This window comes from Camarhynchus parvulus, chromosome 2 (assembly GCF_901933205.1).
Source record: "Camarhynchus parvulus chromosome 2, STF_HiC, whole genome shotgun sequence".
Taxonomy (NCBI): Eukaryota; Metazoa; Chordata; class Aves; order Passeriformes; family Thraupidae; genus Camarhynchus; species Camarhynchus parvulus.
Window position 1 is genome coordinate 144,076,610 of NC_044572.1, and position 25,072 is coordinate 144,101,681.

Here is a 25,072-nt window from a genome sequence, read left to right on the forward strand (position 1 = left end):
CTGAAAGGCAGGGCTTGTCACCAAACATGAGCATGGTTTTCCTTCCTATCTTAGTCATCCCACATGTTTTTGCTCTCCACTTTGCTTCTTAAGGAAATAAGTCCCAGAAGCCAGGTGTTTTTCCTAGCTGCTTGTTTTCCTGGCTTCTCTGAGCACTGGCTCCAATTGACAGCTTTCTCTTGTCCCTTTGTGTCCTCACCAACCCAGGAGGACAGTGCTCTGCACAGCCTTGCCTGAAAAGCCTCAGAAATGAAGAATAAAGACATGTCTGGGAACAAAATGTACTGGAGCTGGAATGTTCAGGAAGCCCTGAAAACCTAAAACCACCTTCCCTGGCATCGGTACAATTGCCACATTTCAACCCCCCCTTCCCAGCACTGGGACCAAGAGGAGACAGAGACAAAAGAGTGACAGGCTCCATCCTGCCAGAGAAGAGGAGTTCCATGGTGGCAGCTCCCTCCACTCTCCATCACTGCATGACAAGGACAGTAGGAGAAGAACATCTCTGAGTGGTCACCAGAGTCCCTGCAGACTCTACAGCGCCTCAGCTGATGGACCTGCCTGGGCAGCAGAAATTCCTCAGGCCACCAAGGAATTTTCTGCTTAAAAGGGAAAAAAAAAAGGGAAAAAACACCTTTGCAGTTACTTTGGGCCTGGCAGCTCTCCAAACTCCCATCCCATGGGGCCCTGCTGTGCACCTGGGTTGATTCACTCCTGCAGCTGATTCACTCTGCACCCTTCTCTGCTCAAGGGTCACCGTGGCTGGGTCTCACCTCTGTTTCCTGGCAGGCAGGCAGCAGCATCTCACTTGGATAATGCCTCCAACAGCGCCCCACATCTTTGCCATGGTGACAGCAAATCCTGCTGAGGGACATCTACTCTCAGCACACTGTCAATCACTGCTGTAACCACGTCTGCTATGTACCAAGATTAATCACAGAATGGCTTAGGGTGGAAGGGACCTTTGAGATCTTCTTGTTCCAAACCCCTGCCATAGGCAGGGACACCTTCCATTAGAGTGAGTTAGTCACAGCCCCATCCAACCTGGCCTTGAACTCTTCCAGGAATGTGACATCCACAGCTTCTCTGGGCAGCCTGTTCCAGTGTCTCACAGCCCTCACAGTAAATGAGCCACTCATTCTTCTCATCCAGCACATGAAAGGCTACAGGGCTGCAATTTGCAAAACCTAAACCATTTAGTTAAAATTCCATCTGAACCTGCCTCTGTTTTTCTTTCCTGTACATCAGAAGGCAAGACAAGTGCTCTATTTCTCTTGTTGCAGATTGGGACCTCTTACTGTAGACCTGGCTGGTTTTTATTATTCCCACACGCAGCAAAGCTCCCCTTCCCATTGTAACCCTCTGACACACTGTCACTGAGGGGCAAAAAGGATGGAGAAGAAGGTAATGACACAAAACACAAGGTTTTAACCTGAAGTTTATTCCTCTTTGGCTGTCTGAGGCTGCTTGAAGCATGAATCCAGTTCTGCTGTTTAAAACAGGAATTACCCAAGTGACTCACATCTTGCTGAGAGAGAGACCACTGGCTTTTTCATCATGTGCCAGTGCTCAGGGCATGCCACTTGTCCCTGCTTACAGCAAGAACCCAATTCCTGCAATTTATTCCTGAGTCTGCTGTGGATTGTGTGGCTTTGGGGAAATTGCAATGAAAACTGGAAAACTCGACAATTTTAAACTGATGCTTACATTTTCAACAGCCTCTTCCTGTACAGATTGTTTAAGCTCCAATGCTGAAGCTGAGATTTCAAACTTGTGCTTATATTGTGAGTTTCATTCACATAGTCATTAGCAGCATTAAATTGGGGGAGAATCTGCTATGAAACTTAATCAGCTGGTGCCATGAAAAAGTGCTGGCATGGCTGTTTGATGCTGTGATAGAGGCTGGTACTCCAAACCAGGAGAGAGAAGAGCTTTTCAAGTTCTGCTCATTATTGCTTTGCAGTGACACAGGAAACAGCAAGGGTTTTAATCTCTAAATAATTTTTCATTCAGGAATTTGGGAACAATCTAGAGGATATAGAAGTTGTTTTGTTTTTTCTCCATTAAATGCTTCATTAAAGTACTGCTCATTTAATAACAAGCTTGGGAAGAAAAAAAAAGGAAATAAATGATGTGTTGTTATGCAAAACCAAGACTCTGACACCTCTTTGCTCTTGTGGTGCTACAAACAAGCTTGCTTGAGTTGCAGGAGACTTGGCTTTGCATAAGAATGTTTCACAGAACAAGTGGGAAAAACAATTTTAAAACACAAGGGAAAAATTAAGAGGGAAAACACAAGATAAGATGGCCAGATGAGCAGTTAAAGACTCCAACACCTTGATCTCAGCACATCAAATAGAATGCATCTACTTACATGCAGCCTGTGCCCTCTTCCTAAAATACACTGCCTCCTTGGTGCAGATATTTGATTTCAGATCAAAGCATTCTCGAAGGTTGTTTGTTTTTTTTTCTTCCAGCCACTTCCTCCAGTAACCCTCACTGCTCCAAACACCCCTTGATACACTGAATACAGGGCAGCACTTGGGATTCAAGTTTCAGGGCTGTACATCACCATGACTGATCAGACTTCAGCAAAAAGACTGTGCAATGAAAATTTCAGGAAGAGGGAGGATTAACTTTGGTGTGGTATCACAAATCAGTCTTCATTTTGGAGTAATTAAGCCCAGCAGCTACAAGCTTGGCCACACACCCAGGGCTGCTACAGGTACCCTGCAGCAATGTGAGCTGCAAGCTTTGTGACTAACACAGATTTATGGTGGGACTCTGCCCAGCAATCCCCAGCAGTGAGAGCATTCCTGCAACCCAGAGCAGTGGTGGGTGCTCCACACCTGGAAACCCTCAAGATCAGCACAGACAGGGCTCTGAGCAACCTGATCTAGTGGAAGGTGCCCCTGCACCTTGCAGGGGGTGGGACTAGATGGTTTCTAAAGGTCCTTTCCAACACAACTCATTCTGTGGTTCTAGGATTCTTCACCCCTGCCAGCTTATCCCCAGGGTCAGAGGCAGAGTGTGATGCTTGCAGGTCAGAGGAGCAGCAAATACAAGAAGCATCCAATGAAGTCACGCTGGCCATCCAGGCAAAATGTGGTGAAATCTTGCCCATGGTAAATTTGGTAAAAGCTGCAGGCAGAGGAAGGAACTCAACAGCCTGATTTGCTGTGGCTGGGTTATTTTAAGCATAGTAGAAAATGCATCGATGATCCTTGGTTTAATAATTGAGAGCATCAAACTAAAACTTCAGGCCAAATTATGTTCTCATTTTAGTTCATTTAGATCTGTGAAAATGAATTTAATTACTCAAGATCTTCATCGATGTAATAAACCTGGTCATTTTGGCACTGCAGTCCGTGGGTACTCATTGCAGCAGCTAAACCACAGCCCTGCTCCAGATGGCTTCTCTCTACAACATAGCACACATCCAAGGCACTCCAAAAACTAATCACCCACTGATCATATCCCTTCAATTAAAAATTACTCAATATTTCCAATTGCTGGCATCCATTTTAGAAATAACAGAAAATTACAAAGTGCTTGGCCAGTAATATGCAGCTTTTCCTACACTGCAGAAATGTCAGCTAAGCAACATTAACCAGTTCAGCAAGACAGTAGACTTTATATCTGCTTTGTGGTGTATTTTAAAATTTCTCCACCTTTACATCTGCTGTGGCAACAGACTTTGTGGGACCAGCTGAGAGCAGAGACAAACAGGGAAAAATGTCTCTTAGCCTATAGCAGATATATAGATGGAGAGAATTTTTAGAGAATTTGATTCAGTCAAACAGCAAAAGCTTCAAAGGAAGGTCCAGTATCACTCTTTTTCACTGAAGAGGGCCCAGGTTGATGCACACATTTCTGCAGAGACAGGATTGAAGGAAGGGAGAGCTTTGCTGAAGTGTGGGATTAACCAGTTCTCATTCCCCCAGCAAATCCCACATTTCCTTCCATGGCACTTCCTCTGGTTTATATCAGGTAAATACAGAAAAGTGGAGAGATGTGGACCTGAGATGATGATCACTATTTTATGGAAAACGGAAAAATGCAGAGATCTCACTACAGAGTTTTCTGGGTTACTCATATGAACTATAGACACAAAGCCATCAGGGGTTTTTATTCTAATGCCAACTCCTCAGAGCATTGCTCACCAACTGTTTCAGCTTGAATCAATGAAGTCTCACCTCCAGGAATAGCCATTAGCTCCTCCAGTCTCTGCTGACAGACAGGCAGGGCTTACATCAGCTAGGGCTAACAACTTGGAGTGACTAGCAACAAACTAAATACACCTTTGAGGAAGAAGCAGCCTTTCTTACTTATTGCAAGAAAAATTAAGGGTATTTTCCAGACAAATAACTGTGCATGTCAAATTTGGTTCAATATATTTAATGTCATAACCATGCTTTCAGGTTGGAAAGGAAAAAGGAGCTCAACTCCAGAGCAGGAGCAGATGTTTGCATGTGATGACTGAACCAGGGTGAGCAAAATCTTCCTATACTGAGCCTTTTTGCTAAGTGTCCCAGAGGTTTAGTGTTTTTTCCATCGTGCTGGGTGAATCATGGGATGTAGGCACCCTCCAGTCATCTAACTGCTGTAGTCTAAAGCTTGGAGCATCTCAAATCAACATGGCAAAGAGACAGCTAGTAAGAAATCTGAGCTGATAACAGAATTCAAAAACAAAATCTAAAAGGAAATAGGTGGGCCATTGCATGAGGCTGCCCATCTGGTTCCCACTGTATGGCTGCATTTAGTATGTTCAAACCCTGTGCAAATGTGTCACCAACCAAAACTGTGCTTTGCAGAATGACAAACATGATCTGTTCATTGGAGACTATCCACAGGTGTATAATAATATACCAGCTTCCTTTAGAGCAGCCCCACGAAAAGGTGTTTCCAACTTTCCCCTAATCTCAGTGTAAACACAGCCTTAAAAATGAGCATGTAGACAACCAAAACACGAACAAAAAAATATTCATTTGGGGCCATAAAGAAGTTGGCATGATGACTTAAAGGCAACCTGTGCTTTCCCACCCTGAAACTGTACATTTGCTTTTGGTACCTGTCTCAGTGAACACTAACTGAACTTGTGCTAATAAAAATCAATTTTCTTCTCAGCAGCTAAGTACGACATAGCCTTTTTTCCAGAAACTCCAGTATTTTCAGCTAACAGCTTCACACTGTTCTAGGTTGCAGACCTCTTCTTACAGATGCCACTCATGACCAGAGACTCAATGTACTAACTTATTTTTGCTTCACTGCTAGCAACCAGAGTCGTGGCAGGTCATTAGAGAGATTTGTCTGGCTGAACAGCTTCCAGAAGTGCAATGAAGTAGTTATTTAATATCCTCAGATGAAAGATGCCATGCAAATGCAGAGCACGGTGTTGCACCAAAGAGGATCCTCTGATTACCTCCCATTAGTCCAACAGAGGTAAATGGGTTCTAGCCTGAGGTTTTGCAGTTCCATTTCCCTGCTAAACAAGCTGTAGTTGACTTAGCTTGACAAATTTAAACAGTTAACCCACAGGAACTGAGGTCTCCTTTTCATATTTGCAGGTCAGCTGCCTTGAGACAATGTCTGAAGTACAAACAGGCTTTCAGGGCCAGATTCTGATTTCATTCAGGATGGTGTAAATCAGGAATAATCCCTTCAGAGATTAGTAGGAGTGAGATCAGATTCAGGCTCTTGGAATTAAAAAGTACAAACCATGTGCTTGTGGGCTTATTCTAATTCTGCTAAGTACAACACAATTCTCTTTCATGTCCTTCTCCCATTCTGTCTAAAGCACTCTGAGCTGAAGAGCAAAGAAAGTCCTGCTCTGAACACACTGCAGAAGATTTTTGGCATTGCAAAGCATTTTTGTCTACAAAGTTCTTAAATAAACCTTGTGCTTTAAAAAGAAAAAAACAAAACCCAACCCAAAAAAACTCCACAAACTGACACCAAAAAAAGGAGAAAAAAGGCCACCTTCAAATTACACAAGCAGAGTGAAGATACGTTTAAAGATCCTCCTTACCCCCAAACTATGAAATGAACTACAGTAACCATTTTTACAAGAAATCAACACATTTAATTACCCTATTTTACAGCATCTGTCTCTGGTTCTGGGCATATATCAAAGGAAAGAACAAGGAGAGCCTTTGCTGGATGCCTTCAACATCCGTAGGAAGCATCTCAACAGAAATTCCAGCATTGCTACAAATTAATGCAATGTCATCTGAAAGTTACTTGTGTCCTTTCCATGCCACTGTCTCCTTGATAGGTCAAGCAATGAAAATATAACCATGCCAGACAGCACCTTGTTTATTTTTAGGTAAACTCAGGAACCACCTTTTCACCACCTTAATGAAAAGTTCACCTCTGTCCAGCTAAACCAAAAGGAACTTTTGCCATTCACCCTGGTGTGGTGCACCCTGCTAGCATAGGGGTTTTCAGTGGGCACCTAGAGAATCCTGGTGAGAGAAGCCAAGTGACAAATCTCCATGCTGTTTAGATAAAGCTACAAATCCCACAAGTGATGGGGAACTATGAAGTTACCCATGAACCTGCACAAGCACTGCTCCATTTGCTGTGGAGTGGTGGCTGATTTGGGCCAGTGTGGGGCTGTGTTTTGGGGAGTCCATGGGAAGCTGGGAGGGGACACAGCCAGGACAGGTGACCCCAAGTGACAAGAGGGATATTCCAGACCATGTGACATCATGCCCAGTGTATCAAGTGGGGGGACAAGGAGGAAGGGGGGACATTTGGGGTGACGTCAATTGTCTCCAGAAGTCACCATTACCTGTGACAGGGCCCTGCTCTCCTGGGGATGGCTGAACACTTGCCTGGCCGTGGGAAGCAGGAAATCACTTCCTTGTTTTGTTTGTGTGCTTGGCTTTCACTCTCCCTATTAAACTGTCCTTATCACAGCCCATGAGTTTTCCAGCTCTTACCTTCCAATTCTCCCCCCAGTCTCTGGTGGGGGAGTGGGAGAGTGGTGTTTAGTTGCTGGCTGGGGTTAAACCACAACAAGTGTTTCAGTCTCTCTGCCATGATGTTTACATCACTTAATGCCTCCTAAAATAGCCAACTGGGCAAGCTGAAGGACATGTTCCATGATAATGCCAGCGCTGTGGCTTTGTTCTGCACCTTCTGAAAAAAATCCAAACCAATTTTAACTCTCTCAACACCCAAGACACTCTCTGGGTGCCTGCTGCACGCCCTAAAGATCACTCATCAGGTTTGAAATCTTTCAGCATGTACTGTTAACAAGGATCCCTTGTCCTGCGTCCTTTCAGGAACAGTATCTTGTTAACTATCTCACATCCCAGCAATTTCGGACAGGAAGTTGAAATCCAATAGGAGCTATAAGTAGACTGGGAAGGGCTGTCACACCAGTGAAAGAATTTCCTTGGGGAAGGGAAAAGCAAGAAATAAAATTTTGTTTTTACTCACTTTCAGCTAGACTTTCAGACAGTGATGACTGATGGCTCTAAGGAGAGGGCTCTGCTACACAGATGGGAGAGTCCTGTTGGCTTTGGGTAAGGGAACTATCACTGACAAGCCTGTTCATACAAATGCCATGTGTTTTACAGACTATGAGAAGCCACAAGCTTTGTAAACCTCAGTAAGCAGATGTCAGCTTCAGCAATCAATTCAAATACATGTGCTGAACAACATTCCCATGCTCACTCAGAGGGAAGCATGCTGCCCTCGCTGACTTCTGAAATACTTTGGTCTTGCCTTCAACAGTCCCCAGGTAATGAGCAGATCAAGCTCTAATGAGCTCACCAGACACGACAAGTCCACACTCAAGGTTACTGAGCACGACCCTACTCTCTTTTGGAGACAGGGCAAAGTGTTATGCAGCATTTTTTCCTGACAGAAGAGAGTTATCATAAACAAAACACAGGACTAGATCTGAGATGCAGAAACACCCTCCTTTCCTTGGAAGTCAATATTGTTGGTGCCAGGCACAAAAATGCTGACACTTACCTGCCCGGGAGTAGCAATCAGCTCACAAGAGAGCACAGCAGCTGGAGGGGGAGATCTGAAAGATTGGTTCTGACAGCTATAAAAGCAAGAGATTTTTAATATTCAGAAAAATCTCGGTGCCCTAATAACAGAATTTCCAGCTCCAAGAACTAGAGTTGTCAGCTGAAGTCTGATCAGGTACAAGAGTAACAAAGGCAAATTTGGATGGGTTCCCTTTGTAGAGATGAGGGACTGTGAAAGAGATACGTTTCAAAACAAGAAAATCTCTCCCAGTTTTGCCCTGAACTTAACCCTTGGGCACAGGGGGCAGTGTGCCACATCTCAGTGTTTAAGTGAGGAGGGTGTCAGCAGCACAGCAGGTGGCACCAGCCCCAATGGCACCAAGTTTCACCCTTGTAACAGGAGTGGGAAGGGTTAAATGCCACCCTGGTGATCCCACCCTCAGGGTGTGCCCCTCTGCCAAGCAAGCCTGAGGCTCCCACAGCAAGCGCATCAAGTTCCCTTGGGATCTTGCTTCAGCTCCAGTCTCTTCCATGAGAAGCTCCTCACTGATATCTTCTCCCTATCAGAGCCACTAAATTTCCAAGCAAGACAGTAAAGGTGTAAAACTTGTACTGGCAGACAACACCCAGACTCATATTTTCCAGGTTCAGAGACATGCCAAATGTGAGGCTAGTGGCTCTGAGAGCAAGGCAGGGGAGAGTTACACCTTAATGAAAAGATATTTTCTAAAATGTAGCTGTGCCTGGTGGGTTTATTTCATACAATACAAAGGACTTCTAGTTTTGTGTGGGGTAAGATAAGTCAGAAAAAAAGACATTCTGAGAAATGCCTCTTTAAAAATTCACAAGCACGCACAAAAAAAGAAAAGTTGGGTGTGTCTCTGACAGCTTGCCTGAGCAGGATCTAAGGACTGCCTTCTGCTGCACTAAGATATAACTCTTGGTCCAGATGTTCCCACAAGACAACTGTCCTTTTTCCAAGATAGTAACTTGAAAATGGGGCAAATTTCTTAGGATTGTTTCTCAATTAGTGTGATGACAAGTCACCACAGACAGGACTTGGGTATTTTAAGCCAAGGGGATAAAGGGCTACTGTCACTGGAGTGTGGGAAGCTTTTCTCCAAGGAACAGTACAGACAGTGTAGCCACACTGAGCACTCCTGTCTTAATCGGGTAGAGTTTTAGCTGTATATGGCTGGTGAAGGGGCTGGAATACAAGTCCTATGAGTACCTGTTGAGGGAGATGGGGGTGTTTAACCTGGAGAAAAGGAGGGGTGGGGGACACCCTCCCTCTCTCTACAACTACCTGAAAGGAGGTTGTAGCCAGGTGGAGGTTGGTCTCTTCTCCCAAGTAAAAAGTGACAACATGAGAGGAAATGGCCTCAAGTTGCATCAGGTTAAATTTAACATTGGGACTTTTTTTTTCCATTAAATGGGTTGTAAAGCATTGGACTGGCTGCCCAGGGGAGTGGTGGAGTCACCATCCTTGCAACTGTTGAAAAAACTTGTGGATGTGGCACTTGAGGACATGGTTTAATGGTGAACATGATGTTGATGCTAGTTTGATGGTTGGACTTGATGAACTTAGACATCTTTTCCAACTTAATTGACTCTATGATAGAATTCTTCATCCAGACCACTTACAGGCAAAGGAAAAGTGTGCATCCTCCTAAGACAGCAGGAACAAAATTCAGCAAATGAGCCACTAACCTACAGCAGCAGTGGGTCAGGTGGCAACAGAGGAAGAAACAAGCAGCTTCTTCTGGTGCTCTGTGAAACAGAGACATTCCCCTCCAAAGGAGTCTGATTGGTAATTCCAACCTATTGATTCTTTTCAATACAGGCCTCTGTCATTTTCCTTTATTAAAAACACTCCAAAATGAATTGCAATCCCATAGCAACATCCTCTGCCAACGCTCAACTCAGTATCAACAGGAGACTCTGGCCTTGGGGAGAAGCAGCTTATCCTAAACTCCTTTGTTTCACTGCTACTTTCAAGTGTTTCAGCCACTTCTGCACTTGCTGTTTGTTTTTCAATAACCTTGTCTTTTTCAACAGCCAGTTTCCATCTCCTGCTCCTCTGCTCTTTGGCCTCACAACCAGTTATGCAGTTGCTTGAGGTAATTTCTGTTTGAAGCATTTGGTGTTCTATACAACAGAGTAACAGAGCTTTTGGAGAAACACAAATCAGTGTCTTACCTGAGCATTAGCACACAAGTTTTGTTGGTGTAATTAACTGTCTGAATTGTGAGCATTATGTCAAATTGTTCCAGACAAATCTGGTGGCCTTCTGCAATGGGCATACAAAGGTCTCACAATGCTGTGGGATGAGGGAAGAGCCATTGGCATCATCTACATGAACTTGTACACAGCATTTAACACACTGTCCCACACAACAACCTTGTCTTTGAACTGGAGATGGATTTAACAGCAGGAAGCAGGACAGCTGTGCTCCAGCATCCTCCTAGGTCTATCACAAAGTTGTGAAGCTGCTGCTCTTTCCCACATCCTACCACCACAATACAGGCTTGTTCTCTCTAACTCCAGGTCTGAAGCAGTTTTTACTTTTGCATATTTACTTTTGCTTACTTTTTAACAGAAAATCTGCTGTGACAGCCACAGTGAGCCAATGACACTGTGTTTCTCTGTAAGGTCTTAGGATCCAGGCAAGCAAAAAAAGTTCATGAACAGCCACATGGATAAGACACCAAAATGCATAATCCTTGTAGCACTATGGTGATAACCCCATTGTAGTAAACAAAACAGATATATACATGACTTATATTGCATCAGCTGTGCTTTTGCACATCTTTGATGATTGCACCTCTCAATGGAGTGGCAGAGAGTGAATCCCTTCTCTAAAGCTCTTTTCTCCATGTGGTAGATTTCCCTTTACTTTCGTAGTTCAAAAACCAAGCTGTTGGTCAAAAGGGCAGTGTTGACATCTTTACTGGAATCTCCAACCACTTTACAGGCTGGACTGAACCTCCAGGAAACTGAAATACTGTGCATTGCAGCCAGAAAGTCTGGAGCAGGGAGCTGAGAGGGGGCAGGCCTTCACTCCAAGTTCTCAGCCATAAGCGTGTCCTACAACACCACACACTTGTCCTCAGATGCAAACTTGAAGCCTCCCTGGCTCTCCTGCTGTCTTGGTTCACTCTGATCCTGGCACACAGAGAACAAAGCCTGGGAGGGAAGGGGGTTGGTTGAAGCTGCAAGAACAGCCTGCTTTCTCCAAACAAGGAGAATTTGAGGAGAAAGGGTGGATGAGAAGAAGTATGTGGAAAAGAACTCTGCTGGTTTTGGCTGGAATAGTTAATTTTCTCCACAGTAGCTGGTATGGGGCTGTGTTTTAGATTTGCGCTGGGTGCACTGTTGATAACACAGGCATGTTTTCATGATTGCTGAGCAGAGCTCACACAAAGCCAAGGCCTTTTCTGCTCCTCAGCCCAGCCCACCAGCGAGGAGGCTGGGGGCAAACAAGAACTGAAAGAGGCACAGGCAGGACAGCTGACCCCAGGTTATCATAGCATACAGCATCATGGTCAGCATACAAAGATGGGAGCAGAAGAAAGGAAGGCACATTGAGAATGATGGAATTTACCTTCTCATTCACCATTATGTGGGATAATAAAAAAAAAAATCACCCTGCTTTCCTGGGGATGGCTGAACAGCTGCCTGCCCATGGAAGTGATGAATTAATTCCTCAGTTTGCTTTACTGGCCATGTGCAACTCATGCTTTACATATTAAATTTGTCTCAACCCATGAGTTTTTCAACTTTTACCCTTCCAGTTCTCTCCCACTGCAGGGAATGTGAGAGAGTGGCTGTGCGGGGTTTAGCTGCTGTCTGGGGGGTTAGCATGACAGGGAAAAATCCTGAAAAGCAGGACTAAAGAACATTTCAGTACCTACTCAGGAAGGAGAGAAATGGAGATGAAACTAGGAAAAACTCTCCTGAAGCTCTGAAGAAGCTCTCAGTATCTCATACACACTTGGTACTTCCATGGGCACTCTACATCACCACATGGCAGACATCAGAATAACCTTGGTGGAGCTGACATCTTGTTGCCTACAGCTGCAATCTTGAAGCAAAGCCATATCCTGACCCCACAGCTGTGTCCCCTGCCCAGATTTTCTCCATGAATCCACTGCAGAGTCCCCACTTGCACCAGCAAACCAACCATAGGCATTTCTGGGAGCCCAAGAGAAAGGTTTGCCTTTTACCAAACTCATAAAGCATCCTCACACTGCCCTCCCAAATTGTTTTCTTCCTCTTAGCACCAGAAAAGACAATTTTGGTTTCCATATGATATTTTGTAAGAGCCAGTTTACATTTCAATATTGCCTTTCTAAGCAAGGGAAGTTTTTGCAAGAGTCTGTTTAACTCCTGACATTTTACAAAGGGTAATGCAGTTCTCCCTTGTATTTCTGTGTTGCCATTACAGCACAATCCCCAGAGCACAGAGAGAACTTCATCACAACAGCAACATAACACAAGAAAGATAGAAAAATATTAGGAAGTGTCCAAAGGAGAGCTGTGAAGCAGTGAAGGACCTTGAGGGGTGGCCAAGAGGAGCAGCTGAGGTCACTTGGTTTGCTCAGCCTTGAGGGGACCTCACTGCAATTTTACAGCTTCCTCACAAGAGGAAGAGGAGGGGCAGGCACTGATCTCTCCTCTCAGGTGATCAGTGACAGCACTCAAATGAATGGCCTGAAGCTGCATCAGGGGAGGTGCACGTTGGACACCAGGACAAGGTTCTGCCCCCAGAGGGTGGCTGGGCACTGGAACAGGCTCCCCAGGGCACTGATTGCAACACCAACAGAGCTCGAGGAGCATTTGGACAACACTCTCAGGCACAGGGTGGGATTCTTGGGATGTCCTGCACAGGGCCAGCTCAGTGATCCCTGTGGGTCTCTTCCAAGCAAGGACGTTCCATGATTCCGTGATAACTTGCACAGTTCCAGTGGCTGTGGCATTCTCAGCTGCTGTACATGCCTCAATGTCCTGCCTGCAAATTTAGTTTCTACCTGCTTTGTGCTCTCACCAGTGCTGCTGCTTGATCCCCTGGAGATATCAGGCAGCCCTCAGTATTAGAGTCTGAAGGATGAAGCTGAACATCTGATAGTGGGCAAGCAGAAGTTCATTTTCACTTCCCAGGTTAAATTTTTAGGCTAGAATCAAGCCAGCTGCTTGAGAAGAGCAGCAGATCTGTTTTAGCAGGCAGAGTGAAGCCACAGGAGACCTGATCATAAAGTCAATGCTTCTCCATAAAGGCAGATTTTAACTGAAGGGGGAAAGCAGAGGATACAGGAGCTGAAAAGAGAAGAGAGATCAAGAAGGAAGAGTTCTAATTCTTCTAATAAGCACTAGACTGAGCAACAGGAGAGATCCTTTTCTTACTTGAAATATATAGAACTGTCCCTGAAGAGAAAAACAGGGTAAACCTTCCAAAGAATAATAACTTCACTACAAAAATAGTTTCAAAGAGAAAAGAAACAAAACTCCAGATTCAGCTATAACATCAGTATTGCCATTGGCTGACAAACTGTGACAATGCAGGTCACATCAAATTCAGAGGAATCATTCTGACATATCAGAAGGCAAACTAGGTCCTTTCAAAATGAGTGATTTTGACTACCTGAGAGGTTTGAAATGGACTTGGAATTAAGACAAAGTATCTAAAAGTAGCAATGCACCACTTTCTCAAAAGCATAATTATTTTGACCTGCCTTTGCTTAACTAAAAATTGCTTCAATTCAATGTAAATGAGTATTTTTCTCAGTGTTGTCACCAAAAAAAAAAATCTAAGTTGGATAATTTGCACAAACTGATTTAAGAGAAGCTCTAGTAAAAGAAGGATTAGGTGCACAGAGCAAAAGCATTTACAGCCAAAGTCTTGCAGTAATGCAGGCTGCAGGTTCCAGAGAAGGCATCACCACCTCCCACTAGGCTAAAGGAATTTAAGATACAGGCATGGGTGTCCTTATCACACCCTGGCAGCTCTGGATGCACTCCAGAGTGTCAAAAAGAGACAAAAACTGTCAGGTCAGCTCTGATTAAGTTGCTAGTAGCCCTACACCATGCTCTTTACACAGGAGTTTTAGAAGTCTCAGGGTGGAGTAACACAGGCCTCTGCTTCAGGATTATTCCCAAAGGACTGTATGATTCAAACTGCTGTTTCAACCCAAATATTCAGATGACATCTTCCAATTTTATCTCTGGTTTTGCATGTCAGGATGCAAGAAGTACCTTAGAATTATATTTTTTTAAATCCAAACCTGGCCACAAGCACTGTGCTTTGAATTTGAGCTGGCAGTGGGAATCTGATACCTTCCTAAAAGAACTGGAGGTGATGCCTTCTGCTTCCCTGGCAGGGTCATATTAACTGAGCTGGCAGATTTGATAGAATTAGATTTCTTTTTCGAGCTGGTACAACACTGTGATGTGTCAGCACACAAAGTATTTCAGATAAGTAAGATTAAGTCCCTCATTGAAGATCCAGCCTCTAGAAAAAAGGCAGTGTCCTTTAAAAGGAAAAACCTTTGTTTTGTTTTGGTGTACCAAAGTCCTAAAAACAAAAATAAAAAAAAATACAGAACTCCATGGCTCCTGGAAAAATGTCAGCAGCAATTATATAGTCCAGAGACATTTTAAAATTGCATCAGACTTAATATCTCAGTGTCACTGTGCCAGTTTTTACTCTGCAGAACAATCCTCCAAAAGGATGGCTAAGGAATCCACTGCAGGAGCTTTGGGGACACCAGGAGTATGTGTGGTCACCTCCATCCAGCAGCAGTCCTCTGTCAGGCACCAGCAAGGTGGCAAATGTTGTGCTTGGACCCTGTGAGCTCTAACCTGTCACCCATTCCTCCTTGTCCTCCTCTCAAATCTTTTGGGATGGAAAGCTACAGAGTGCTGAGCCTGCATTGAAAACCTGAAAAGTTACTATAAAAAAACAAACCAAAAAAAGTTCTGTTGAGATGATGTCCTCAGAGTAAGACAGCTACACTTCAAACATTTGCCACAAGGTGCAGGTTTCAACCACTTATGTTGTGTCTCTTTTGCATTCTAGGACACCTTGCAATTGCTTGGCAGAAATAGCTATGGGACTGGCCCAGAGAAACAGATGTGGCTTGATGAGGTTAACAGGTTTCCTGAAATAGCACAACTCCTGTCTGCTCAAAGGTTTGGTCATCTCCTACACAGGACACAAATCTTCCTCTCCCCAAGGAGGGACGTGCACGTCAGTCCAGATGAAGCAACTTAATCACAGGCACTTCAAAGTGAAACAAAGCCAGGAACGAATTGCTTTCCACCCTCCTTTCCCCCAGAACTGCATTTTAACAATTACTACAGTCTTTACAATTGATGACATTCCTAATCTTATCTCATGCTTCAGAGCAAGCTTCTACCAATACTATGCGTGAGTTTCTTTTAAAAAGAGCTCCCTGCCTGTCCAGGACCCCCATTTTCCACATTCCACAGCTGTTTCACAGCTTCAGGGGGCTGTGCAACCCTGACTTAAAAGAGGTTTAAAAGTTTTATAGGACATTTTACACAAAGCAACTGCTACTTACAAACCCGAGCATGGGACACTTGGCACCAGTGGAAGAGCAGTTTGGGTAAGAGTGGGAAAGGTGACCAGAAGGGTGACAGCAGCTCCTCTGTGGCTGCTGCTAATTAGTGCCAGAGCAGTTATCAGGACAACAGGAGTCAAGAGAAGAAACAACTTTAAACAACTAACAGACATACATCCTGAACAGAGACCACTTATGCTGATAAGGTTATCTATTTCATAAGATAGAAGTGTGTGCCCAGAAAACTCACACAGCTCCCACAGGGTCAATTCAGTTGCCAAACACATTTCAGGTGTGTTGGACATCAAACCCACCCTCCTGAAGTCTCAAATACAACACCAGGTGTCAGAAGACAAGGACAGCTAGCCCAGGGCAGTTCAAACAGCACTAAGAGCCTACAGCTGAGAAGCCAAGGTTCCTGAAGCCTGGTAGGAGATCCCAGTCCCTGGAGCAGGCACACGCTGGGTGATACAGAGCAGATGCCTGCTGGGCAGTGAATCCCAAACTGGCCCAGAGAGGGATGCAGACATGCTCTGGATGGGCTGCAAAGGCAGCTGTCCATCCCACCAGGACCCCCATTCCTGCCAGGAGCAGAGAGGCAGATGGGAGCTGTCACATCCCTAGGCCAGCCATGGCCTCCCCTGGTCTGCTGGCTGCTGCCACAGGCACTGTGGCAAAGGAACAATACAAACATTTACAACAGCATTTTGCCTGCAAGGCTGCATGTCCTGCACAGGAAATGTCTGTATGGGTCAAGGAGCTTTCTCCCTGTTGTAAGCAATTCCTCTGAATTGTGAGCTGACAGATAACCCCAGAGTTTACTTTCAGCTTGCACACCTGTGAGTTAGATTTTCATTTATCAGTTAGGAGGCACACCATAAACATCACAGACAGGCTTTGATGCAGTCAGGTGAGACTGCAGCAGAGGGGGTGAAGTATCTCTGCCATACTTCACCTTAATTCCTGGAACTCATTCCCATGTTTTAATAACCTTTATCAGGAATGTCAGATCAGTTCAAAATATATCTGCCTCTCTGCTCCTTGCAAGCCTGACTGAACACAGGCTGTTTAGCAAGTATTTTATAGCAAATAAAAATTTTATAGTAATATTTATATAAAAATGTAAAAATCATTAGTACAAAACTAACAGGGCTTGCACTGAAAGGTTCCACCAGAGTATCTTGGCAGAGGGGCTGGTTATCAAAAATAATTATTTAACTTAAGAACTGCTTGTAGGTGAGAACTTTTCCCCTTACTTCACCAGTTCATCTATCTGCTGCTTCAGATGACACACCAATAGCCCTATGCTGCCTTCTGCAAAGTATAAAAGGTACAGAACAATAGAAAATTAATTAAGTCTGCTATGAAAAAGAAAAAAAAGTTGAAGAAACTACATGTGGCATGTGACAGTGTTGAAACAGGAAAAAAAATGCATCCTTTTCAGAGTTCTCTCAGCCAGAGCCATGCAAAGCTCCACCAGGTGGTGGGATTAACAGCACTTGAAATATGCTGTGGAGCTGAGTTTGCTCTCTCTCCTTTGCTTTTTAAAAGCAGGTTTCTGCTTCACTACACTTTTGAAAATAGGTGCAAAAGATGTTCTAAGTAAAAATTTATTTCTGCTATCATTTAATGGCAGCATTTGCAACTCACTTGACATAAAAGATGCTTTTATAACCTAGAAGATGGAACTGCCATCTGCATGACCTTAATTTCCTCTCAAGCTGCTTCCAGTTTTACATAAACAAAAAAAGAAAATTGATAAGCACATACCAAGTCTTACATAAAATTATGTTTAGTTTGAAAAGCAACCTTCCTCAACTGAGAGGCTGTTACCATTAGCAGTATAATCAAGTTTGGAAGAAAAACTGTCAAGAAGTTCTCAAGTTTGTTTCTGGCACAGATGTGTGACAAATTCATACAAACAGGGCAACTCGCTGTCTCCCCTGCAGAATCAGATTGTGCACCAACCGACTGAGCCAAAAGAATAAGTAATACAATTTCTCCCTTCTTTTGCACTTTCAGAGACAATGCTTCTACACACTACTGAGCAAAAAGGTAAAACAAATGTGCATTAGCAGAACTGTAGTTTAAAAACTTAGTGGTAACTTAAAAGCTGGTTTGGCAAAACCATAGACTGGGACTTTGGTGAGGCACAGGACTTAAATCTCCTGACATAGAAATGTTACTCTATAGCAGCTCCAAAACAGAGTAAATGAAATGAGAAATCAGCAGAGGAACAGAACACCAAGCTGACCACAGATCTGTGCTGGGGCTTTTTTGTTTCCAGGATAATCAAGAAAACACATGCTATTAACTAATAAACAAATTCATTCTTTTCATTCACATCCAACCATTCCCTCCTTCACCCCACTGGACATGTGCTCAAGCAGATTAGAAACTGTCAGGATCCCAGATAGGTCCAGAAAGGACCTTGAGCAGAGCCGTGCCCTGCAGATAACATCCTGCCTCTGCTGAAAGCAGGAAAGGGAGCCCAGGGCCACGCCAACTTCTGACACCAGAGCAGCTCTGTCGAGGCACTGAGCACAGCGGGCAGAGTACTGCCAGCTTTAGACTGGGACTGAAAAATTGAGGAGGGCTGAACACACTGTCCTGGGGAAGGTGCTGGCTGGCGTGGGTGGCACAGGATGCTGTGGGTGTAACAAGCCAAGTGTTTCCAAGCAGATGCTTCACACAGAGCCACCCCTCCAGCTGAAGCTGCGTAAATAATATACGGGAGAAGTGTGCTGCTAATTGAGTACCTCCCGAAATGCCAAGAGGCAGGAAGACTCCAGTTAAAGGCAACTCTTCATTTTAACTTGTGTCACTGAAGAGCACTAAAGTAAATGAACTCCTGAGGACAAGATCAAAGTAGAATAAGAGACTCTTTTTTTATATCCTTGAATCTCCTGTCTCTTTTGTACACTGAAATTTAATTTCCTTTTCAAAGAGAGGTTTTGGAGCTTATGAAAATTGACCCAAAAGATTACAAGGGCTTTGTCACCCTTCCAATCTCTCTGAAAGATCCATAATTAAGGAGGTTTTTCCTTCAACATATGTGCCCAGCAGACAAATATATAATTCAGACTTACAATTGCATGAAAGAGTTATTTCAGTATATTGGATACATACAAGTCCAACCGTTACAAAGAGTTGGAAAATCTTGTGTGCCTCAAATCAGTAAATATACATCAAGGCTTTTATTTTTTTATTGGCTTGTTTTCATTTGTGCCAAGACTGCACACAATCACACTAAGGACCTGGGATAGATGTTCGCTAGTGAGATAAATATACCAAGTACAATAAAAGCAAACGGCTGACCTCGAAGAGTAGTTATTTATGCTCCTCTAGAAATTCATACTGCAAGGAGGAACGTGCGAGCGGATACCTAAGACAGCTCGTCTGCCTTTTGCCCTCTAACGGAGTAACACCGGCTTTACTCCTCCGGCACACAGCCTACCCAGGGGAGGGAATAACCCAGCACAGCCGGGGCGCGGGGCCGGTCCCTCCCGCAGCTCCCTCCCGGCGGCGGCGCTGGGCAGGACCGGTCCGTGGGGCAGCTGGAGGGGGGTTCCCGGCGCTGTCGCCCCCCGAGCATCGCCCGAAGGCGGCCCCTTCCTCCGGAGCCCACCCCGGCACCCGCCGCCTCCCCTCTGCCTCCCTCCAGTGGGGAAATCCCGCCCGGATGGATGGGGAGAAGCCTCCCCGCTCCGGAGTGCCGGGGGATGCTGCGAGCAGCGCCGGGGCCGCCCCTGCTTCTAAATCGCAGAAATAATTTTTTTCAAAAACCCCAACAACTCAACAGCCGAGTGAGGAGTCAGGAGGCGGGGAGGCTCCCACCGCGCCTTCTGCAGCAGCGGGGATTTGCAGGTGAGCGGCGAGGAAGGACGGGAGAGAGGGACGGGGTCCCGCGGTACTCACGGCGGGCTGAGGGGGGCCGGCGGGCGGCCGAGCCCCATGGCCGGCGGGACGGACGGACGGGCAGTCGCTGCGGTCGCTGCTGCCGCCGCGCTGTCTGTGTGTCGCGCTGTCTCTGTGTGTCTGTCCGTCTGTCTGGCGGGCCGCTCCGGGCGCCCCGTCCCTCCCCTCGCTCCCTCCCCGGCGCTTCCCGCCCGCTCATATAGCGCGCCCTCGGCCACGTGGACGGCGCGGGGCCCCGCCGGCTCCTCCTCGGGGCCGGGCCGGGAGGGGCGGACCCCCCCTACCCCCACCACCCCCACCACCCCCCTCATCACCCTCATCACCCCAGCACCCCCATCTCAGCCTCCTCATCAACCCCCATCAATCTCACTGCCCAGGCACCCCCCCATCACTGCCCCCATCGCTCCCATTTCATCCGCCCTCATCAACCCCCCCACTCCCCAAGCACCCTCCCCATCACTCCCCCTATTGCCCCCATCTCATCCCCCCATCAACCCCATCTAACTCACCAAGCATCCCCCATCACTGTCCCATCTCACCTTCCTCATCAACCCCACCTCACTCCCCAAGCACCCCCGGTCCCCCATCTCTGCCCCCATCGCCCCCATCTCACCCCCATTCCCCTCCCATCGCCTCCCCCGGAGCAGGGCTGTGCCCCGGAGAGCTGCGATGCGAACCCGGACTCACCCCCAGCGCCCTCGGGATGAAATCCGGCTCTGGTCGGGTCCTCCCTAGAGAGTCACCTCCGAGGAATTGTGTGTGTGTGTGTGTGTGTGTGTGTGTGTGTGTGTGTTCACCAAACTGCTGTGTCTGGAATTGGGCTGCGTGACCCCAAAGGTGATCGCAGCAGCGAAAATTGAAAGAAATTTGGCGCTTCTTAGGGCAGAAAATCTATGTGGCATTGCTAATAAAAATAGTGCATATCGATATTCACAGAGTCATAGAATGGTTTAGGTTGGAAGGGACCTTAAAGATAATCTGGTTTGGACCCCCCTACTATGGACAGGACACCTTGTGTTAGACCAGGTTGCTCAGAGCTCCATCCAGCCTGGGCTTGAACACTTTGTTGAGTGGGTCATCTGCACCTGGTCTGGGCAACCTGGTCCCGTGTCTCATCACCCTCACAAGAAAGAAGGTCTTCCAAATATCTAATTTAACCTACTCTCTTTCATTTTAAAGCCGTTCCCCCTTGTCGTAGTACTACATTCCCTTGGGAAAACAAACAAACAAACAGAACCATTTCCAGCTTTCTTGCAGCCCCTTGTAGATCGTGATCTTGTAGATCCTGAAAGGTGCTATAAGGTCTCCCCTGTGACTTCTCTTCTCTGGGCTGAACAATGCCCACCCTTAGCCTGTTTTTATAGGAGAGGTACTTCAGCCCTCTTTTTTCTGTCCAACATCAGACATTTTTAAGGTGCCTATAAAAAACTGTAGAATTAAAAAGAAAGCAGCACCATTAAAGAATTCCCTAGGCAGATACATTGAAGTGATAAAGTGTCTGCTAAAACTATTTAACAACATAATGCTGGCTTTTTTAGTGTTGATGTGTAAAGGCTGGAGCCATGAGATGTGTAAAGACTGGGGCCATGACTAGAAGTGGGGGGATTATAGCACCTCCAAAGAAGCAAATGATCTCTGATCTTCTCTCCTCCACCCTACCGTAGGCAGGCGAATATGCACAGTGAACAGGCACAGCACATATCAGAGGGGAGAATGCATTCCTTAGCTCTGAAAAACATGTTCTGTAACACTGGACAGCCAGTGCACAACTCCCTTAGTGAAGCAGATGAGTTTACAGGTGATTAATCTACTTACTGAAACTGCCCACATTGTTGGGTTATTAAATCCAGCACCAGGTACTTCCAGTGGAAACTGTAACGTGCTATGTAGGAGCTGTAATTCATCAATCACCACTGAGCTTGTTTCCATAGAGTTGTGTTAGTAAAAGGCTGAGTGTGGATTTAGACCAGTGTCACATCATGTACTGTGCTGTGCAGGCATTTGCATGCGGTGAGAGCACCTGTGACAGCCTGAGCTTTCTGCTCAGGGAGCATAAGCCCAAACAAGCCCTTCAAGGGACTCACCCCATCACTAAATCCTGCCTCTGCATCCTGAACAGCAGCATAGTGTTATATCCTTCATAAACAGGGTTTAATATACAGTAATGTGCATTAAAAAAAAGAAAAAAAAAGCACATTAGTCTTCTTTTACGAGGAATGTATCAATACAAGGAATTACTGTGTGGTGGAAACAGTCTATTAAATAACTCTTCGGTGCTTTTTCCCAGGAGCTGCTTGACACTTTGCCGGAGGTGGGATGAGGAGCTCCAATTTGATCATCTGTTAGTGTCTCTGTTACCTTTTTGCCTTGATGCTCTCCTACTTTCAGGCAAATTGGTTGAATTTGGTGCTTCATTTGCTTCACAATAATAGTGAGTGACTGGGACTGTTTACAAAAAAGAATCTCTGGGGAACAGCTCACCAGTAATAGGGTTGTGCATCAGGTTTGGGGATTTCTGCCAAGCATTTCTGGGCGGAGGGAGGGAGTGAGAAAGTGATGAGAAAGAAGAGTCTGAGCACTCTGCATTTCACTGCCTGTTGTACCACACCTGGTCTGTCCATGAGTTCAACAGAAAAAAAAGAATTAATCTAGTAAAACAGCTGATTTATCATCATACAACATATAAAACTTCACTAGGTTGTATCAAGGAAAGCTTAACCCAGCAGCCAAGAATGTCCTAATTATTAATAGTTAATCAAGTTGACATAGGCACAGGCTGCCCAGAGAAGTTGTGGATGCCCCATCCCTGGCACTGTTCAAGGCCAGGCTGGATGGGGCTTTGAGCAACCTGGGATATTGGAAGGTAACCCTGACCATGGCAGGGAGGTTGAAATGAGATGATCTGTAAGATCTCTTCCAACCTAAACTATTCTATGATTCTGTGACTGAAGAAAGGGAGTAAGAGATGTTTTGTTTTGTTTTGTTTTTTTTCTGTGTTTTCAGCCCCATCTCTGCACCATTTCTCTGGAGCACACAAGAGAGGATATGGTGCATCCTGCCAGCCACACCTACCAGGGTCACAAGTTGCAAGGAGGAGATATGGGGGAGAGCTCTGCAGTGGCTGGGTTTGCTCAGAAAGGCTCCTTTCTGTAAAGCAAGGCAGAAGAGGAGTGTGTTTGCCCCAGAGATGCCACAGGGAGGCATGATACAGTGACAGGGATGTAGCATGGAGAGTGCAGAGCATGGAGAAGATCCACAGGTCTCTGCCAGCACCTGTCTGAGCCAAGAGCAGAGAACAAGACCAAATCCACATGAAACAGCAGGTGTGGAGCCTATTTCTCCTTTTTATATCAGTGTTACACTCACTTAATTCCTTTAGATGCTCTCAATTTCCCTGCTGCACCCCAAGGAGCGTGAAGGTAACAAGTGCTCTCTGATAATGCCACTGGAATTACAGCAGGGTCCAGCCCAGTGTGCTGGATCTGATCCCCTCATGTATGCTGTAGCATTTCACTAGCAAGTGTCATTTAGATGGTTTTGGGAAAGAATCCAGGATTTATTTCACAGACAGTATTTCCTCAACAGCTCAGTGAATATAGAATAGTTTGAGCTAACCATGCAAATCTTGCTTGTCATCTTATGTAGAAAACTATATCTATTCTAAAGTCCGGGCCAGGGCTTTCAACTGCTGATAGGGGATAGTTGTGCAGACTTCAAAGGACCTGTATCAGCTTTTACCAAGTGGGGATCCAGACCTTTGTTCATGTTTTAAAATTCAGAAACTGTGACTAGCTAAAGCATTTTTCTCTATATTTTTAAGTAGCCAGTTTTTTATTTTATAGCTGTTCCCTCAGTGGCAGGATTGTTTCTCAGTAGTCAATGTTTAAAGGCCCTTCAAGGCTGAAGGAATTAAAAATGAATAATTTAAAGTTGGTCTATGATGCATAATTTTTAACATATGTTTTACAGGCCATGTGGAACACTTTTTGACTTGTCAGTAGATATTTTACAAACATGCTGTGCTGGAACCTTTTTTATTTAAGAGTTAGATTTGAGCCCTCCTATGCTCAACACAGCAGCATGCTGGAGTCTACAAGCCATAACAAGGAAACCATTATCACCAGCACTGATCAGAACAGAGGAGAAATGAAGAAATTGCAGAAATTTTTTCCTGTTACACAATGCTAAAACAAATGTGGGCAGAACTACGGCTCTCCCATCTTAAGAAGCCTCATCCCAAGGTAGAGGTAGAGGAGCTGTGATTTGTTTGCTCTAAGACTCCAAAAGGGATGGACCTAGATGGTGCTGGAGAAGGAGCCATGTTGTCTTTGGGTTATTTTTTGAAGGATGGCTGGAATATTTTTTTGCCAACCTCCAGTTAAATATTGTGCTAGGAACACCATCTGAGTAATTCTTGACAGTTTTAATAGGCAAAGCTAATTGCTGGTGAATAACAACCTTTTACGAATTTAATTTCTTGTCCCCTCCTGACTGCTTGCAGCAGGAAAGGGAGGAGGCATCTACCCTGCAGATGCTCATAGGCAGCCTGGGTTTCAACCTTACTGACTGGTTCCCACACTCTGCCTTGTTTTCCTGGATTGTCCAGCTTTTCGTTTCTATTTTAAAGTTACTCCATATTTGTAGCTAAAAATAAATTGGTTTGGTTATTTCAAAGGCTTCTTGGGCCCAAACCCAATTTCAAGGGTTTCACCAAGCTGTAAATTGAGGCAGTGCACTGGGGAAGTGCGAATCTGGGCTCATGTTTGCTCCCCCCTCATTAGCTCTCTCTTCAGTTCATAATCCATCATCTTTCAAACAAGCCAATTGCCATTGTGTCTAGAAGTTAAAATAGAAAATCAGCATTTGGCATGTACACAGTTGCCAAGAAGCTATTTCTCCTCGCCTATGTAAATAAATTGTCGTTCAAAAAGGGTTGACTTGCTCTAAAAGATGTGCTAAGCACTGCACTGTGTTCCCAGTGGGAGGAAAGAGGAGAGGATCCAGGAGTGTGGCCAGCTAGTGCCCCATCCCCAGCTTCTCCCACTCATTCTGTTGAATGGGACTGTTCTTTGCTCTGGCCAAAATGCCATTGGATAGTTCCTGTCTCAGTGAACAGGGCAGGACTGATTACTGACCTTGCTGGTTATGCTCCCAGGGCAGGACCAAGCTCCACACAGGTGGTTCCCTTTAAAAGTGGTAATCTATATAATTATATTGGATAATGATTTGTATTTATTTTACACCATACAGAACACACCTGTTGATCAGTATGACTAGATGTGAAAGAGAATAAATACTTCCAAACTTTATAGATATGAATTTAAGAAGATTGACCACAGATGGACTGTGCACAATTTATTTGTTCTAACTGGCAGAAGATACAGATGGTCTATGTACATTTGACAGGTGATATATGTATACCTACCTTACCTCCACTGAAGAGGTACATCGTGTTCTGTATTCAATTGTGTAAGAGTCACTGCCCTTATTTTGTATAACTTGCAATAGTAGCACTTCAAACACTGTGCTAATAAACTTGATAGGGCTATTTGGTGGCTATTTGGTGTAGACTTTGCCATGAGTGAC

The 25,072-nt window shown here is 45.1% G+C and overlaps 1 protein-coding gene across 1 annotated transcript in view; it reads right to left on the reverse strand.

Annotated features, from left to right (window-relative positions):
* ST3GAL1 (ST3 beta-galactoside alpha-2,3-sialyltransferase 1) overlaps positions 1–19,671 on the reverse strand; it is a 78,054-nt gene extending 58,383 nt beyond the window's left edge. The window contains exon 1 of the mRNA XM_030965770.1: positions 19,487–19,671. The gene's annotated coding sequence lies outside the window, so the exon portion shown is untranslated. The remainder of the gene's footprint in view (positions 1–19,486) is intronic.
* Positions 19,672–25,072: the final 5,401 nt, after the last annotated feature.